Below are 11,004 nucleotides of genomic sequence, written 5' to 3'. Positions count from 1 at the left end.
TGGCGTGAAGAGGAAGAAGAGGAAAGTTCGTTTAAACGACCTGTCATCGTGTTTATTGTGGATGAGTCGATACTGCGGTGCTGGAACTTGTTTAACCCTAGAGATTATCGAATTCCCTCCTTCTTTTCCATATGGTGGAAAGGGAAGACTATAAAAATACAATGGCCGTCTCGAATGTTCTCGGAATGAGACGCAATCGTTTCCGGAACTCCAACTTTAAAAACAATTCCATCGTTTCTCGGAATGAGAGATAACACAGTGTTACGTGGTTAGTATCCATCTATAATTCCAGCAGTGTGTGTGTGTGTGTCTGTGTGTGTGTGTGTGTGTGTGTGTCTGTGTGTGTGCGTGTGTGTGTTTGTGTGTTTGTGCGTGTGTGTTTGTGTGTCTGTCTATGTGTTTGTGTGTGTTTGTGTGTGTCTGTGTCTGTGTCTGTGTCTGTGACCACTGTTTCTCGACAACCACTGGTCCGATCTAATTGAAACTTGCCAGGTATATTGCTGGGGACCTGAGTATGTGCCTTTTCAAGGTTTGATATTAATCGGACAAGTAGTTCCCAAGTTAAGGCCATTTATTTACCAAATCAATGACAGAACACGGTGCTATGACGTCACAATTGACGTCACAATTGACGTCACAATTCTTCTTGTTGTTTGATATGACACCACAATTGACGCTGGGGACCTATGTGCCTTTTTTTTTGCACGTACGGGCACGCACTAGTGAATATTAAATAGTAAAATAATAATAATAATTATTCCTTGTCATGTCTACTTTTTGAAATCGACGTTTCTTTGACGATTACGTCTCGTTCCTTGAACCTCATTAAGAACAGCCACGCATCATCATCATCATCATCATCATCATCATCATCATCATCATCATCATCATCATCATCATCATCATCATCATCATGTGACGCGTTTATTGTGACGTCTTGCCAAACAACTTTGTTGAGCAAAAGTATGCAATAAACACGATTAACCAGCAGTGACAATACCTGTCCTGTTAAAACCTCAATCATTTATTTCGCCTTGAAGCTGTCTGGCCTGGGTTCGAATCCCGTCGCGGCTATAAACTGCCATCCTGGTGATGCACAGGCAGGGTGATTCATCAATGTGAGTGCCGGCGCTCAGACGGACATTCAACTGGGAGTCCCGCCTGCTCGATGTACACCTTGTCACGTGGGCACGACGTAGCTCAATGGTCACACCTATAGGAGCTCAATGGTGTGTGCGTACCTATAGGACAGCCTATCGGTACACACACTCACTTTTGAACTGTCGAGGCTGGGTTCGAATCTCTTCCCAGCAATAAACAACTGCCATCACGGTGTTTCACAGGCAGGACGAGGCATCATCGACATCGTGATCATTAGATCTCCCAAAGCTTCGAATCCAAACATCCGTGCCATGCCACAGAAGGGGCTGTGAGACATCTGGCTGGTGTGTCTGCTGACTCGCAGGGATTGGAATGTACAAGCGTGGCTCTGTGGGTGAAAAGAATACGTTTTGTTTCCTTTATACATTCAATGAAAACAGTTTATTTGAGGTCATTGATAACGTGTGCGATGGAAAAAAATCAAAAAGATGATTTGATTTGCATTACAAGTTACAATAGGCTTTCCTGTGATGATGACAATTACAGATGAGGCACCGGTAAAGGTAACACATCACATACAGGTGTCGAAGCCACATTCCCCAACCAGCCAAGCAAAGCACTGGGTGGCCTCCTGGGTTCGAGAGAGAGACAGAGACAGAGACAGAGACAGACAGAGACAGAGACAGAGACAGAGACAGAGACAGAGACAGAGACAGAGACAGAGACAGAGACAGAGACAGAGACAGAGACAGAGACAGAGACAGAGACAGAGAGAGAGACAGACAGAGAATATGAGAGAATGTAACAGCCTCATGACAAATTGGCACAACGCACGCATAACCTGCGACAACAAGGCCAGTTTGAGGATTAAAGCCAGAATTAAAAGGGAAAGGTTTGGGGGTGGATTGGGGTTATGGAAGGGGTTTCTTCGAACCGTCAGTTGTAATGTTCACAAGTCCTCATCCTTGGACAATTCTCAGCCAGTTATTCCCCAGGCCTCATCAAACAGGAATGCACAATACCTTTCAACAATCGATTCATTCTTCAACCAGGTAGACGGGATGTTGCGATTTGTTGATGCCTCTACTTTGCCACACTTTAACAACGTTTCGCTCACACTGCACTCACTTACCTGGGCTGACAGTACTCCTTGAATCTGTGTCAGGTTTGAAGGACTTCATGTGAACAGCCTTGAATAAATAAATCAAGCATGTGCTGTGGTTGCTAACATATGGTTGTTTGTCAATGCTCTATCTTTATGAAATGCAGAGCATCAAGCAAGCTATGACTCAGCCCAGGTTCGTCCGATTCACTTGAACATCAAGCACGTACTGTTTGCAGTCTTTGGTATCAATGGTATGACTCAGCCGGGGTTCGAAACACCGACCTTCCAGACTTGGAGTTGACCGTGACACCACCGTGTTTGGTTGGAATGCACGATTGAAATGGAAATACTTTTCCAATTTTATCCAATTAATGCTTCAGCTATCCTCGGTGGTTTTAGGAACTACGCAATGCTGTTTCTCATATTTGTTGCACATCATCAAGACAAATAGTTAAGACGGTTACCTGATAGCAAGGTGTGCCCAAACATGAGAACAAACAATTTGCAAACTCACCTTCTCCATTTGTGCATTGAAATTTTCTCCCTCCTCTGACATTCAAGGGTCTTGGGTTAAAAAAAAAAGATACAAACAAAACTTCAACTGTCATGACGCAATTTCGTAAACATCCAACGGTGTCCTAATTCAACCAGACACGATGGGGTAATGCCTTTCCTCTGTGTCTGGGAGCCGAGTCATAGTGAAAACTTCACAAATAGGATGTGCTGCTTCCTTGATGCTCAGCATTTAAAAAGGACGGGGCACCGACAAACAACCATAGGTTGGCAAACAGCGCATGCTTCAGGGGCAACGCCGGCGGATTTACGCAAGGGCAACTGGGGCACGTGACCCGGGGCCTCCACCACCCAAGGGCTCATCCAGGGTTACTGTCATGATATCTATATTAATATTTTGGCACGCCCCTTTTTTTGTTCCACCATCAGATTTTTGTCACTGCATGAAATGAAACAAGATTTGACATATATAGTAATGATATTATTGTCTTCCTTAAGAGGCTCCTCAAAATTCGTTTTGATGATTATGGTAGTTAAACAGTTCATGTTCATCCGACTTTTTATTATTCCTACTGCACTTCATTAGAACATAGATCGTGGATGGATGCGCAGATCCCAGGAGAACAACTAGAGCTGTACAGAACAATTCATATTATCGATGGATAAAAATGATATTTAATTGATATTATAATAAATTGTTTATTTAAAATATCTTCAAATTTTGTGAGTTTTTAGTTTGTTGTGAAATATTAGGTCCTCGGGTCTCCGCATAGTGGCGCACAGGCTTAAGTCGTACTTCTGTTTACTACTGTAGAAAATCACAGAACCATCCGATCGACATGCTGTTAACAGTTTCAGAATCAGCTAAAATCTACAAGATATGAATATGTACACGAAACTGATCCGGCCTTTTGGATCACTTTAAAGTAGGGTGCCCTGGAATTTTAATGCGCTCTATGAATCCTCCGGAACTCACGAATGGTACACGTTGTTGTAGTCACTAAACTACGTGGTAATGTCATCGAAGTGGAGCTGCTGCGGGACAGTCGAAGGGGAAAACCTGAATGATAATCAATGGATAAAAATGATGTAATATATTGTTTAAAATACATTCATGCTATCTGTCTTTTACCATATGTTGCCAGTGACGCCCGTCCAAGACGGGCACCTTCACGAGTATATCATATATCTCATTATTGCATGCCTTACTTAGCCAGCGGAAACTGTACACACAAGCGGCATTCTCGTGTAATCGATGGTCCTCGTGTACACACATGAATACACACACACACACACACACACACACACACACACACACACACACACACACACACACACACACACACACACACACACACACACACAATGACCTGTCTTGTTCTCTTGTCAGTTTTCATCGTGTGCTGCCTTTTTGGCTGCTGATTGCATCATTGGTTGAGGGCGCGACTGTGTCGCTGATGCAGTGCCCTTCCACCAGTACATACTGCTACTCATTTCGCCGACCTGAGAAGGACGGCAGGCTGAGTCAAGCCTCTGGACCCTGGTGAATTAATTCAGCGGGCAACGAGGCTTGAACTCAGGACCCTAGGATCCCAAGTTGCCACCCTCACCACTAACCCCAACACCAGGCTCTCTTATCAGGTGAATTTGATTTACCACATGAAATCTACTTCTCTGACTTAATGCGCAACTTTACTCGTCGAAAGGGTACACGTCTAGGTACACGTGTCTGGGTCTCTGTCTCTGTCTGGGTACACGCATCTGGGTCTCTGTCTGGGTACACACGTCTGGGTCTCTGTCTGTCCCTGTCTGGGTGCACGCGTCTGGGTCTCTGTCTGTCCCTGTCTGGGTACACAGGTCTGGGTCTCTGTCCCTGTCTGGGTACACGCGTCTGGGTCTCTGTCTGTCCCTGTCTGGGTGCACACGTCTGGGTCTCTGTCTGTCTCTGTCTGGGTGCACGCGTCTGGGTCTCTGTCTGTCCCTGTCTGGGTACACAGGTCTGGGTCTCTGTCCCTGTCTGGGTACACACGTCTGTGTCTCTGTCCCTGTCTGGGTACACACGTCTGGGTCTTTGTCCCTGTCTGGGTACACACGTCACGACCACAATCACATCGTGTAACGTTACACGTGTCTGATTGTTGTGATTTATCGCTTATTAACCCGATATTTACCAGTGGAGCAAATTGCCGACACAAATTGGACATTCAATGGCTATTTGACATCTAGTTATATGTACGAGAAGCACCCGCTCCCTACGGGAGCCGTCAAGGGGGTCATGTTATTATATTTATTTTACTCCAAGGGGTCCCAGGATTACACACCCAAAAAATGGGCTCGATCGGTTCAGACGTTTTTGCGGTACCTGGGAACAGACGGTGAATTATAGTAAGGTGTGTGTGTGTGTGTGTGTGTGTGTGTGTGTGTGTGTGTGTGTGTGTGTGTGTGTGTGTGTGTGTGTGTGTGTGTGTGTGTGTGTGTGTGTGTGTGTGTGTGTGTGTGTGTGTGTGTGTGTTGTTCTGTCTGGCTTTCTCTGTAGGACGACGGTGCAGTAATTGGCCTTTATTTTGATTACCCTCGCTGAAGGAGAGTTTGTTTCTTCTAAAGATCTAAAGATTTCGTAAGTATATTGATGACTTCTGTCCTCTGTTTGTGTGTTTGTTTGTTTGTGTGCTTGTTTGTGTGTTTGTTTGTGTGTTTGTTTGTAGGCACGATAACTCGAGAACGGAAGAAGCTACCAATGTCAAATTACACCACGTGATTCAGGAGGATGATGGCTAGTGCTGATTAGATTTTGGTCAAAATCGGTCAAAGGTCAAGGTCACAGTGAGGTCAAACATCCAAAAAATGATAACTTGAGAATGGAAGAAGCTTCCAATGTCAAATTACACCACGTGATTCAGGAGGGTGGTGGCTAGCGCTGATTAGATTTTGGTCAAAATCGGTCAAAGGTCAAGGTCACAGTGCGGTCAAACATAATTCCGTAAATTCACGTGGAGAATTGGAGTATTTTTGCTACGGTTGACGTTACGAGTTCGTTTTAACTTCGATTTTAATTTTGTCTTCGGTTTTTTGCGATCGCTTAAGACGCTTAAAACTCGGTTGTCGAAATTCTGGTAAAAATTGGATGTTTTGGAGACGTTTTAAGATTGTATAAAAAATATTTCACTCGCCGCGTCACGGCTCGTCGCGTGGTGCAGCGCGCTCGAGCAGAGGCGTCGTTGAGTCACGCAAAGGTTTTGCGTGTGCGCGCTGATGGTGTTTTCGATAAAGATGGTGTTTAAAAGTCATTTTTTATCCCAATAAAGGTTATCGTCGCATGCCTGACTCGCTAAGCCATCGGATTATGTAAAGATTGTTGATGGATGGCCGAATATTACGGTTTTGTGACTTTAATAAAATAATATTAAATAATTGCGTGGAGAAATGGAGATTTTTGCTTCGGTCGACGTTACGATTTTTGATGGTTTGGTACAGAATCATCGTAGAAACTTCTGGTTTGCGTCGCTACCTTCTCTTGAGACAGCTTTTATTAGACAAGGTCAGAGATCAAGTTGACGATTTCGTAAGTACCAGTCTATGACTGCTTGTTTGTTTCTTTGTCCACACAGAACTTCTATTTTTTATCCGCAACCGCTTGTCGGATTGAGACAAAATTTTCACCATTGGTGCGACGACTCATGTGGAATGCTTTAATGATAATTATGACGTCATAGTTCACGTGGCGTGGCAGCCATGTTGGAAAAAAGCATATGTAGAACATGTTGTGGCAGCCATGTTGGAAAAACGGAAAAAGTTTGGACCTTGGTATCTCTGAAACCACACCAAGGAAAAAATTGAAACTTAGCACACAGCAAGTACACCTCATGGGGAATGACTGTGATTTTTCATGATGTCATACGTGTCTTCGTTATGACGTCAATATTGCATATGTAGAACGCTACATCCGATCAGTATGAAAATTTTTGAATCATCTGGGGATGAAATGGTCCACAAAATTTTTGATGACGTCATAGGTCACGCGATTTGGCAGCCATATTGTTTTTTTCTTTTTTAACCTTCCAAGATCTTTCTCTGAAATGGCTGAACCAGTCATCACTGCCAGCAGTTATAAAGTGGCAGTTCTAATTATGTCTCATTAATTAACACACCAGTACACAAACACCACACAACGCACCACTCAAAACAAGTCCTGGCGAGGATCTACAATCTCTGATTGCTCTTTTTCTTGTTGGAAATTGTTTCGCTAATATAGTCCGCATTCACTTGTTCGAGGGATTTTTCCTTTCTGTGTTGGCGGAATCCAATACCAGGAACATATAAAGCAATGCTTCTCATTTCGTTCCTTTTCTTTCCATTCCTCAAATTAAATCAAATGTCGCTTGGAAGTTGCAACAGTAATGCAATATCTTTTTGACAAGCCAATCGCACACTTTGCCAATCTTCAGTCGTGGTAATCTGGAATCCATTGGTGGTAATAAAAGCCCACAAAAACATTTCTGAAACTATGTATTTTATCCAATAATTTAACTCGAGGAGCCTGTAATGTTCTTAAGACAACTGTAGCAGTAGAAAATTGAATAGGGGTGCCGTAGAATAGAATAAGATGAGTTTTGGGTGCCATCAGTGAAAAAGGTTGAAAACCACTGCTTTGCTTCATTGTTGGTGGCAGAAAGGGCCACCACCACCCATGTGTGCCCTGGGGCCTCCACCACCATAAATCCGCGCTGTTTGTGGGCCTAATGTCTTTTTTCTGTGTTGAATTTCTTTGCGAGGAACATCTAGGAGGGGTCTGTGTGTTGTTGGTTGTTGTCGCCATATGCGGGTTTCAGAAGGTCGAACGGCGTCCTCTTCGGTCTTCAAGTATATCCACCTCCATTTTTGGTACGGCGGGGGGTAGGGTGGGATCACGATTTATGTTCCGATTTGTGAAGTTTTCTTGTTTTCGATAAAGTTTTGTGCTGATGGCTCTCTTCGGGATTGTCACTGAGCCCTGAACAGCTTCCGACTGTAGTTCGTTTGTAGTAATATTCCCAGGGATTGTTTTTAATATCCCTGTGAGGTTCTTCTTCATCATTCCCGTTGCTCCAATGATGACTGGTATAACTTTGGCATTCTTCAGCTTCCAGGATCTTTTCACTTCATTCCTGAGGTCTTGGTATTTGGTCATTTTCTTGATTTCTACATTTAGTCCAAAATCACTGGTATTAACACCTCAATCAGCAATGCCTTTTCTTTTTTATACCTAAGTTCTATATCTGATCGCAATGCTTTGTTTTCTATGTTCACGCTCAATGGGATCATCAAGTCGTATGTGAGCGTTACTTTCTTGTTCTAAATTATCACTTTTGGTTCATGTTTCCATGAATTTTCTGGGACTGGGATATTTATGTTTTTTGCAGATGTTCCAATGGATTACTTTACATACCCCATTGTGCCTCTGTGTGTACAGTTGTTCTGACATGAGTTGTTTTTACATCCCGATAGGAGGTGGCTCGTACTTCCTGTTTCTAAATTGCAGCAGAACCTGCACTTATCCAATTGACGTTGACTCAATCTCACCATTTTCTTAAAGCCATTCGTGTAGTGTCCCTGGTCTTGCACATTTATCTTGATTTGTTCTCCATCCCAGTTGAGCTAACCTCTACTTAGCCATTCCAAAGAGCCTTCTTTACCTAAGCCCAATCTGTCCAATTCTTTTTCTTTTCATTTAAAATATCTTCTTGCTCTTTTGTCGTTCTCCCAGTTGTTGGTGTATATCTGTTGATATTTCGCTTTATATTTTTCTTTCCTCTTTTTTTGCAATTATTACCTCCACCACCGAAGGTGAAGGAGGTTATGTTTTAACCCCTTTCTGTCCATTTGTTAGATTTTGTAAGTGTATTGATGACTTCCGTCCTCTGGTTGTGTGTTTGTTTGTTTGTGTGTGTGTGTGTGTGTTTGTTTGTGTGTGTGTGTTTGTCTGTTTGTATGTCGGCACGATAACTCGAGAACGGAAGAAGCTACCAATGTCAAATTACACCACGTGATTCAGGTGGGTGATGGCTAGCACTGATTAGATTTTGGTCAAAATCGGTCAAAGGTCAAGGTCACAGTGCGGTCAAACATAATTCCGTAAATTCACGTGGAAAAATGGAGTATTTTTGCTACGGTCGACGTTGCGAGTTCGTTTTAACTTCGATTTTAATTTTGTCTTCGGTTTTTGCGATCGCTTAAGACGCTTATAACTCGGTTGTCGAAATTCTGGTAAAAATTGGATGTTTTGGAGACGTTTTAAGATTGTATAAAAAATATTTCACTCGCCGCGTCACGGCTCGTCACGTGGTGCAGCGCGCTCGAGCAGAGGCGTCGTTGAGTCACGCAAAGGTTTTGCGTGTGCGCGCTGACGGTGTTTTCGATAAAGATGGTGTTTAAAAGTCATTTTTTATCCCAATAAAGGTTATCGTCGCATGCCTGACTCGCTAAGCCATCGGATTATGTAAAGATTGTTGATGGATGGCCGAATATTACGGTTTTGTGACTAATAAAATAATATTAAATAATGGCGTGGAGAAATGGAGATTTTTGCTTCGGTCGACGTTACGATTTTTGATGGTTTGGTACAGAATCATCGTAGAAACTTCTGGTTTGCGTCGCTACCTTCTCTTGAGACAGCTTTTATTAGACAAGGTCAGAGGTCAAGTTGACGATTTCGTAAGTACCAGTCTATGACTGCTTGTTATTCTGTCTGTCCGTCGGTTGTTTTTATGTCTGTTTGGCTGTTTGTCCCCTACAGGTCACAATTTCAAACCAATATTCACGAAACTTCACCATATGGTAGAGTTTGTCATAAGGAAGAAGCCTCTTGTTTTTGAGGTCAAAAGGTCAACATAGGCCAAAGGTCAACAGCTTCAGTGAGATTTCTAAAATCCTTAATTTTCATCATATTGACTTGAAATTTGAAGAGGATTTATATTTCAAGTCACTGAATTCAACCACCAATTATTTTTGAGGTCAACATGTACCAAAAGGTCAACATATGCCGAATTTCTAAAATTATCAATTTTCATCCGATTGACTTGAAATTTGAAGAGGAGTTGCATATTTGGTCATTGAATTCAACCACCAATTATTTTTGAGGTTAAATGTGTTTTATCGATCTTGCAAGTATCGTGCTCTGCACGACGTCGTCGTCTTGTTTGTTTGTTTGTTTGTGTGCAGGATATCTCAAAAAGTTGAGGACGGATCCAGATGAAATTTTGTGGACAGGATCGGTGTGTGACAAGGACAAATTGGTTAGATTTTGGTGAAGATCCGCATCCGGAAACTCGAATTTTTAAAGTGATTCTTCACCATTGAGAGAAAGGGTCAAAAACGATGTATAACACGATATCTCAAAAAGTTGTGGACGGATTCAGACAAAACATGGTGGAAACGTTGGGTGTGTCGCAAGGACGAATTGATTAGATTTTGGTGAAGATCTGTATCCGAATCTGGATACGAGAATTATTTAATTTTTAAAGTGATTCTTCACCTTTGAGAGATCGGACCAAAAACGACATATAGCATGATATTTCAAAAATGTATTGGGCCCAATATGTTCTCGTGGATCATGCATTACGTGGCGGAGGTATGCGCTCCACTGAGTGTCCTTCTAGTTTCACTTCATTTTACATCCTCTGAGACTCACAGATAGACATGCAATATCTTGTATACTATAATGAGGCAGTGCAACAGTGAGTGTGTCCATCCGAGACAGCGAAACGTCTTTGCCACCACTCTTAGTTTACTCACAGTAAAAATGTAATTGTTAGCCACAGGTGTGTGTGTGTGTGTGTGTGTGTGTGTGTGTGTGTGTGTGCGTGCGTGCGTGCGTGTGTGTGTGTGTGTGTGTGTGTGTGTGTGTGTGTGTGTGTTTGTTTGTGTGTGTGTGTTTGTCTGTTTGTATGTCGGCACGATAACTCGAGAACGGAAGAAGCTACCAATGTCAAATTACACCACGTGATTCAGGTGGGTGATGGCTAGCACTGATTAGATTTTGGTCAAAATCGGTCAAAGGTCAAGGTCACAGTGCGGTCAAACATAATTCCGTAAATTCACGTGGAAAAATGGAGTATTTTTGCTACGGTCGACGTTGCGAGTTCGTTTTAACTTCGATTTTAATTTTGTCTTCGGTTTTTGCGATCGCTTAAGACGCTTATAACTCGGTTGTCGAAATTCTGGTAAAAATTGGATGTTTTGGAGACGTTTTAAGATTGTATAAAAAATATTTCACTCGCCGCGTCACGGCTCGTCACGTGGTGCAGCGC

General features: G+C 42.7%; 1 protein-coding gene and 1 long non-coding RNA gene across 4 annotated transcripts in view; one reads left to right on the top strand and one right to left on the bottom strand.

Moving 5' to 3' along the window:
• Positions 1 to 11,004, top strand: part of LOC147016947 (signal peptide peptidase-like 2B) — a 52,043-nt gene continuing 41,039 nt past the window's right edge. The window contains exon 1 of one of the 3 annotated variants that reach the window (XM_085846208.1): positions 1 to 268. The gene's annotated coding sequence lies outside the window, so the exon portion shown is untranslated. Of the gene's footprint in view, positions 269 to 5,317; positions 5,337 to 11,004 lie in introns of those variants that run through there. The other 2 variants (XM_085846211.1, XM_085846212.1) reach the window with 2 other exon arrangements.
• Positions 908 to 11,004, bottom strand: part of LOC147016948 (uncharacterized) — a 21,853-nt gene continuing 11,756 nt past the window's right edge. The window contains exon 2 of the long non-coding RNA XR_015049260.1: positions 908 to 1,489. This is a non-coding gene — a long non-coding RNA (uncharacterized LOC147016948). The remainder of the gene's footprint in view (positions 1,490 to 11,004) is intronic.

Source organism: Eptatretus burgeri, chromosome 11 (genome assembly GCF_056783735.1).
Source record: "Eptatretus burgeri isolate ZD-2024b chromosome 11, Ebu_testis_v1, whole genome shotgun sequence".
Taxonomy (NCBI): domain Eukaryota; kingdom Metazoa; phylum Chordata; class Myxini; order Myxiniformes; family Myxinidae; genus Eptatretus; species Eptatretus burgeri.
Note: the sequence above shows the minus strand (reverse complement) of the source record. Positions and strands in the feature narration are given on the sequence as shown.